Source organism: Delphinapterus leucas, unplaced genomic scaffold (genome assembly GCF_059928025.1).
Source record: "Delphinapterus leucas isolate spDelLeu-1000000601 "Yukka" unplaced genomic scaffold, BTC_Dleu_Yukka2 spDelLeu_asBTCV2_sq40, whole genome shotgun sequence".
Taxonomy (NCBI): Eukaryota; Metazoa; Chordata; class Mammalia; order Artiodactyla; family Monodontidae; genus Delphinapterus; species Delphinapterus leucas.
The window spans coordinates 861,284-869,001 of NW_028322249.1; positions in this window are offsets into that span (position 1 = coordinate 861,284).

Sequence of the window (7,718 nt, forward strand, 5' to 3'; positions counted from 1 at the left end):
AAAGTCTCAGCAAATTTAAGATGACTGAAATCATATCAAGCATTTTTCCATCCATAAAGGTAATAAACTAGAAACCATTAACAAGAAAAAAACTTGAAAAAAATAATAAATATGTGGTTAAACAACATGCTACTGAAAAAGCAATGAGTCAAAGAAATCAAAGAGAAGTCAAACTATAACTTGAGAGAAATAAAAATGAAAATACAATATACCAAAATCTATGTGATGCAGCAAAAGCAATTCTAAGAGGGACAGTCATAGTGATACAGACTACCTCAAATGACCAGAAAAGTCTCAAAAAAACAATTGAACATTACAACCCAAGAAACTAGAAAAGGAAGAAAAAATGAAGCCAGAGTTAGTAGAAGAAAGGAAATAATAAAGGTAAGAAGATAATAAAAAGAGAAAATAAATGAAATAGAGTCTTAAAGAGTAGAAAAAAATTTTAAAATTAAGAGCTGATTCTCTGAAAGATAAAACTGACAAACCTTTAACTAGACTCACTAAAACAAACAAAAAAAGAGGATAAAATTAGAAATGAAAAAGGAAAAATTATAACTGAAAACCAAAACATTCAAAGACTCATAGGAGACTAATATGAATAATTACACACCAACAGATTGGACAATGCAGAAGAAATAGATAAATTCCCAAAACATACAATCTTCCAAGACTGAATTTTGAAGAAACAGAAAATCTAAATAGACCAGTTACTAGTAAGGAGATTGAATCAGTAAGAAAAAGACCCCCATCAAACAAAGTTCAGGATCAAACAGTTTCACAGGTGAATTCTACCAAACATTCAAAGAAGAGTTAATACCTATCCCTCACAAACAATCCCAAAAAATTGTAGTGGGAATGCTCCCAAACTCATTTTATGGGTCCAGCATTACCATGATACCAAAACTTGACAAGGACACCACACACAAAAAAGATTATAGGAAAATACTGCTGATGAATATAGATGTAAAAATCCTCAATAAAAATATTAGCAACCAAAACAATACATTAAAAAGATCATACACCAAAATCAAGTGGGATTTATTCCAGGGATACAAGGATGATTCAACAGCCACAAATCAAGATGATAGTCCACATTAACAAAATGAAAGGTAAAAATCATATGATCATCTCAATAGATGAAGAAAAAGCCTTTGACATTCATTTATGATAAAAAACCTCTAAACAAAGTGGGTATAGAAGAAACATAACTCAACAATAATAAAGGCAATATATGCCAAGTACACAGCTAACATCATACTCAACAAAGAAACGCTGAATGCTTTTCCTCTAAGATCAGAAACCAACAAAAATGTCCACTCTTGCCACTTTTATTCAACTTAGTATCAGAAGTCCTAAGACAGAGCAATTAGACAAGAAAAAGAAATAAAAGTCATCCAAATCAGAAAGAAGGGAGTAATACTGTCACTATCTGCAGACAATATAATTTTATATACAGCAAAATAATAAAGACTTCACCAAAAAAACTATTCGAATAAACAAATTCACTAACGCCACAGGGAACAAAATCAATATCCAAAAATCTGTTGTATTTTTATACACTAAAAACAAACTATCAAAGAGAAATGAAGAAAATGATCCCATTTACAGCTGCATCAAAAAGAATGAAGTACCTAGGAATAAATTTAACCAAGGAGATAATAGACTTGCATATTGAAAACAAGTCCTTAATGAAATAAATTGAAAAAGATACAAATAAATGGAAAGATATTCTGTGCTCTTGGATTGAAAGAATCAATATTGATAAAATATGTGTACTCCAAAGCAATCTACAGATTCAATGCAATTTCTATCAAAACTCAAATGGCATTTTTCAGAGAAACAGAACATATATTCCTAAAACTTGTAAGAAACCACAAAAGACCTCAAAGAGATAAAGAAATCTGGAGAAAGAGGCACAAAGATGAAGGCATCTTGCTCCCTGATTTCAAACTATATTACAAAGCTATAGTAATTAAAACAGTATGGTATTGGCATAAAAACAGACACATAGATAGATGGAACAGAATGGACAGCCCAGAAATAAACCCATGCATATGTGGTCAATTAATTTATGACAAAGGAGCCAAGATTATACAATGTGCAAAGGACAATCTCTTCAATAAATGGTGTTGAGAAAATTGATAAACAACATGAAAAAGAATGAAACTTGACCACTACTTTACACTATACATGGAGATTAACTCAAAATGGATTAAAGATTTGAATGTAAGACCTGAAACCATAGAACTTGTAGAAGAAAACATAGATGGTAAGCTACTTGACATAAGCCTTGGTAAAGGTTTTTCAATCTGACAACCAAAAGGAAAAACAAACAAATGGACTATATCATACTAAAAATCTTTTGCAAGGCAAAGGGAACCATGAACAAAATGAAAAGCCAACCTACTAAAAGGAAGAAAATATTTGCTAATCCTATATCTGGTAAGGGGCTAATATCTACAATATATAAACAACTCATACAACTCAATAGAAATAATCCCAAACAATTTGTTTAAAAACTGGGCAGATCTAAACAGACTTTTCAAAGATGAAACACAGATGTGCCAATATATACAAGAAAAGATGCTCAAAATATTAATCTTCATGGAAATGCAAATCAAAACTATGAGATGTCACCTCACACCTGTTAGAATGGCTATTATCAAAATGACAAGAAATAAGTGTTGGCCAGGATGTGGAAAAAGGGAACCCTCATGCACTGTTGGTGGGAATATAAATTGGTACAGCCAATATGGAAAACAGTTCCTTGAAAAACTGAAAATAGAGTCAGCAATTCTACTTCTGGGTATCTATCCAGTGAAAATGAAAACATTAACTCAGAAAGATATACAAGCCCAGTATTCATTGCAGCATTATTTACAATAGCCAAGGTATGGAAACAACCTAGATGTCCATCAATGGATGAATGGTTAAAGAAGAAGTGGTATACATACATACATATATACACACACACACACACACACACGAGATACTACTCAGCCATTAAAAAGAATGAAATCTTGCCATCTGCAATAACACACATGGTCTTTGAGGGTATTATGCTAAATGACAGAGAAAGACCAATGCCAAGTGACCTCAGTTATATCTGGAATTTAAAACGAATGAATGAATAAACAACAACTAAAACAAGCTCATAGATACAGAGAACAGATTGGCGGTTGCCAGAGACAGTGGGTGGGAGATATGTGAAATGAGTGAAGGGGATCAAAGGTACAAACTTCCAGTTATAAAATAAATAAGTCATGGGGATGTACAGCATGGTGACTATAGTTAATAATACTGTATTGCATATTGGAAAATTGCTAAGAGCATACAGTAAGTCCCCTACATACGAACAAGTTCCATTCCGAGAGCACATTCATAAGTCCATTTTGTTCATAAGTCCACCAAGTTAGCCTAGGTACACAACACAATCGGCTATACAGTACTGTACCGTAATAGGTTTATAATACTTTTCACACAAATAATACATAAAAAACAAACACAAAATATAAACACTTTTAATCTTACAGTACAGTACCTTGGAAAGTACAGTAGTACAGTACAACAGCTGGCATACAGGGGCTGGCATTGAGTGAACAGGCAAGAAGAGTTACTGACTGGAGGAAGGAGAGGAGGTGGGAGATGGTAGAGCTGAAGGATCGTCAGCAATAGGAGACAGGGGGCAAGCTGCAATTTCACTCACGCCTGACGTTGATGGCACAGGTTCTGGTTCCTTGCTGGATTCAATTCTATCTACCCTCTTGAAAAAACAATCCAGTGATGTCTGAATACTAGGCTCTTTTTTTCCCATCATAGATGACATGGTAGCACTGTATTACATTCCAAACAGTGGCTTCAGCCTTCGTGTACCATTCTACATTTAGGTCCTGTGCCTCAAAAACTAACGGTGCCTCCACAAATAGAACTCACATGATTGGACATGTGAACACACGTCTGCATCTTTGAAGGTTCGCAACTTGAAGGTTCATATGTAGGGGACTTAACTGTAAATCTTAAATGTCCTCATCTCAAGAAAAAGACTTTTGTAACTATGTATGGTGATGGATATAAACTAGACTTATTGTGATAATCCTTCACACAATATATCAAATATTGAATCATTATGTTGTACACCAGGAACATGTATATGTCAATTATATATATATTATATACATGTAATATTATTACATACATTATTATATTATTATAAATATATATATATATTATTACATTCTACAACATTCATGGCTACTTCAACTTCCAACATACCAAATAATAACAGTCAACTAAAAATGTACCTCTGCATGCAATCCAGATTTATTTTTTAGAACCATTTTCCCTAATCAAATTTTAGGTCAATAAATAATAACACAATATAAAATATACCCCATTAGTTAAATGATTCCTTATTATTATTTACAAACTAACATTTGCTTAAGTTAAACTTTCAAATAATAATTCCACATTATATATAAATATTTGGATGAGTAATAAAAAATTTCCTGTCTATTCTCTCATATTTTATGGTACATAATTACATTTACTCTCTGCCACTTTCTTTCAGGATGCCCATTTATAACTTTAGTACATCTGACATAAAATGATGTTCACAGAAATTCCCTGGAAGGGCCATTCATGATGGGAGAGAAGTTTAGTTCCTTACTGCCAAAATGATGTCAAATCCTATAGATCAAATGAGAGCTATAAATAACCTGAAACTGTGATTTATATTTTGAAATAATATGAGAGGTGTTACATTGAATTTTCCTTTTTATTCACCAAACTTATAATTCTCCATGTGATCATATAGTGTTAACATAGGAAAGTCAAGTGTTTAGGAAAATAGCAATGTAGAGGAGGTAATAGCCTTTACCTCCTTTAGGCTTAGGATTCTTTAAAATATCTAATTAGTACTGATGTGTCTATTTTTTTAAAGTCAACAAAATTAGTCGATATAATTAGTGTAACTCCAAAGAGCTAATGAAGATAACATAATTATTCTTCAATATATGCTATTCTTTTCTCCAATATATTATCTGCATTTGCCACTCCTAAAAAAAACTTTTTTTTTAAGCCTGCTCTTTTGTTAACAATGTAATTAATGGGCTTTTAGATTACATTTTCTAAACAAATGCTGAAAGCACAACATCAATGCCAAATAATGTTATCTTTATATCTTTGTCATCTTGTTATAGACTTCAATGTTGATGCTATGTTTTAACATGGCTTGTGACTTATCACTTACCATAAATTAGGAAGTGTCGAGCAATAAAAATGAGTACACAGTGTTTTATTTTATAAATTATCAGCTTTGAGTAAAGAAAGCCTTTTAGCAATACATGCCTAGAAAATTTAAAAAACCATGAACTATTACCTTATATTTACATTAAGGCTAAGTTGACTATCAATAATTTCTATTTAATATTATTTTATCAATTTACTGTATTTGAAAACAGAAAAGAAATACAAAACTAAAATTATGAGTGATTAATTTCAACTATAGAGAAATTTTATGATATTAGAGAAAGGCTTTTGAACTCTTTTTATTGGTTATATTTTTATAACAATATGATTTTCCAACCCATAAATTAATACTGACTAGTTATCAATTTATAGATTGTTACATTCTCAATTTTTAAATCTATCTTTTTAACCAATTTAAATTCACTATAATTATGTAACACAAAGTTATGATTATATAAGTCATATACATATATGTGTGTGTGTACAAATTAAATATATTTTAAAATTAAAATGTGATAGTGAAAATAATGGCTTCCTGAAACGGCCTATATATTAAATCTTATAATTGTGAATACTTTAGGCTACATTACAAAATAATTCAGGCTTCAAATGAAATTAAGGTCGATAATCAATTGACCTTGAAATAGGGAGATTTTTGCAGATTATTCAGATAAACATAATATAATTACAAGGTTGTTTAAAAGTGGAAGAGGGAAACAGAAGAGTGACTATGGAAGAAAGGCAGAGAATGATGCAATATTTCTGGTTTCAAAAATGGAAGAAGGGGGTTCTAGGAGCTAGAAAAGACAGGGAAACAGATTTGTCCCCAGAAACTCTAGGAAGGAATGCAGCCCCGCAGACACCTTGTTTATAGCCCAGTGAGACTCATATCAGACTTATTACCTATGGAACAGTAAGATAATAAATTCGTGTTTTTTAAGACACTAAGTTTGTGAAAAATTATTAAGACAGCAGATAAACTAATACACCAAATGGACTTATTTTTTAAAACACATTCTGGAAAAAGAGATTAAATGTGCAGTCAAGACACCCTTTTTCTGCCAATTACCTTTATGGATGTAATACCATAAATAAGGGGACAGTGGCAGAAAATTGAGTGGGCTTTCTAAGGCATCAAGAATCAACATATCCAGGAACTCAAGGGTAAGAAAGCTGACACAGGACCAAAATTTTGGTGACATGATAGGTAATAGAATGCATGGTGGTTTAAGAAACCTTTTTCTAATCAAGTGTACAGGATTTGTTGGGGGTGGGGAAAGGGAAAGCACTCAATCTGCCTAACATGGATAAACCAAAACTTGCATTGGTAATGTAAATTCTTCACAAACGTTTAAGTTTTGAATGAACTGTCTTTTGCATCTGGATGAACCTGAGAAAAGAGAACATGCTGGAGGAATACAATACACTGGTTAATTTTTTCCCAGCCTATAAGAGCAGAAGCTTCTATTCCTCTTACTCCTGCTGCTTGGCTATTGCTCCATAATGTCAACAAATTGAGTTCTACAAGTATTAAGGAACCATGTCATCCTGAGTAAGTAGAGAAAAATCTTATCTATTGTAACCTAATGGAGAAAGGCCAAAATGAAATAATTAAAGAGACAGAAAAATGAAATAAAGAATTATCAAGAAAATACAATTAGAGCAAAAACAAAAGCAAACACCCAGAACTAAAAAAAAAAAAATGTATTTCCAAATTTCAAATAAAAACATAACTGAGGGCTTCCCTGGTGACGCAGTGGTTGAGAGTCTGCCTGCCGATGCAGGGGACACAGGTTCGTGCCCCAGTCCAGGGAGATCCCACATGCCACGGAATGGCTAGGCCCGTGAGCCATGGTCGCTAAGCCTGAGCGTCCGGAGCCTGTGCTCCGCAACGGGAGAGGCCACAACAGTGAGAGGCCCACGTACCGCAAAAAAAAAAAAAAAAAAAAAAACTGAGAAAAAGGAATGGCTATTTCTGAAAAACAAATTTATTTTCAAGTATATAAACTGATAAAAAAATTTAGAATTTAGAATTATGTCACGAAGAATGACAAATCATTTGTTAAAAATCAAAGAAACATGAGATGTGGCAAAGTCAGTACTTAATTGGGAATTTAAAGCATTGAATACACATATTGGAGAAGAAGAAAGAAATGAAATTAATAATCTAAGCTTCTACCTAAGGCAACTGAAAAATGAAGAGCAATTAACTCCAAAGTAAGCAGAAGAATTAGTAAAATTAGAGCAGAAATGAATAAAATTAAAAACAGGAAACCAGTTGAGAAAGATCAATGAAACCAAAAGCTGGTTCTCTGAAAAGATGAAGAAAATCAATAAGCCTCCAGCCAAGTAACTAAGAAAAAAAGGGAGAGGACACAACTTATTAATATCAGAAATGAAAGGGGACATCACTACAGATTCCATGGACATTAAAGGATAATAAAGTAATATTATGAACAATTCAGTGA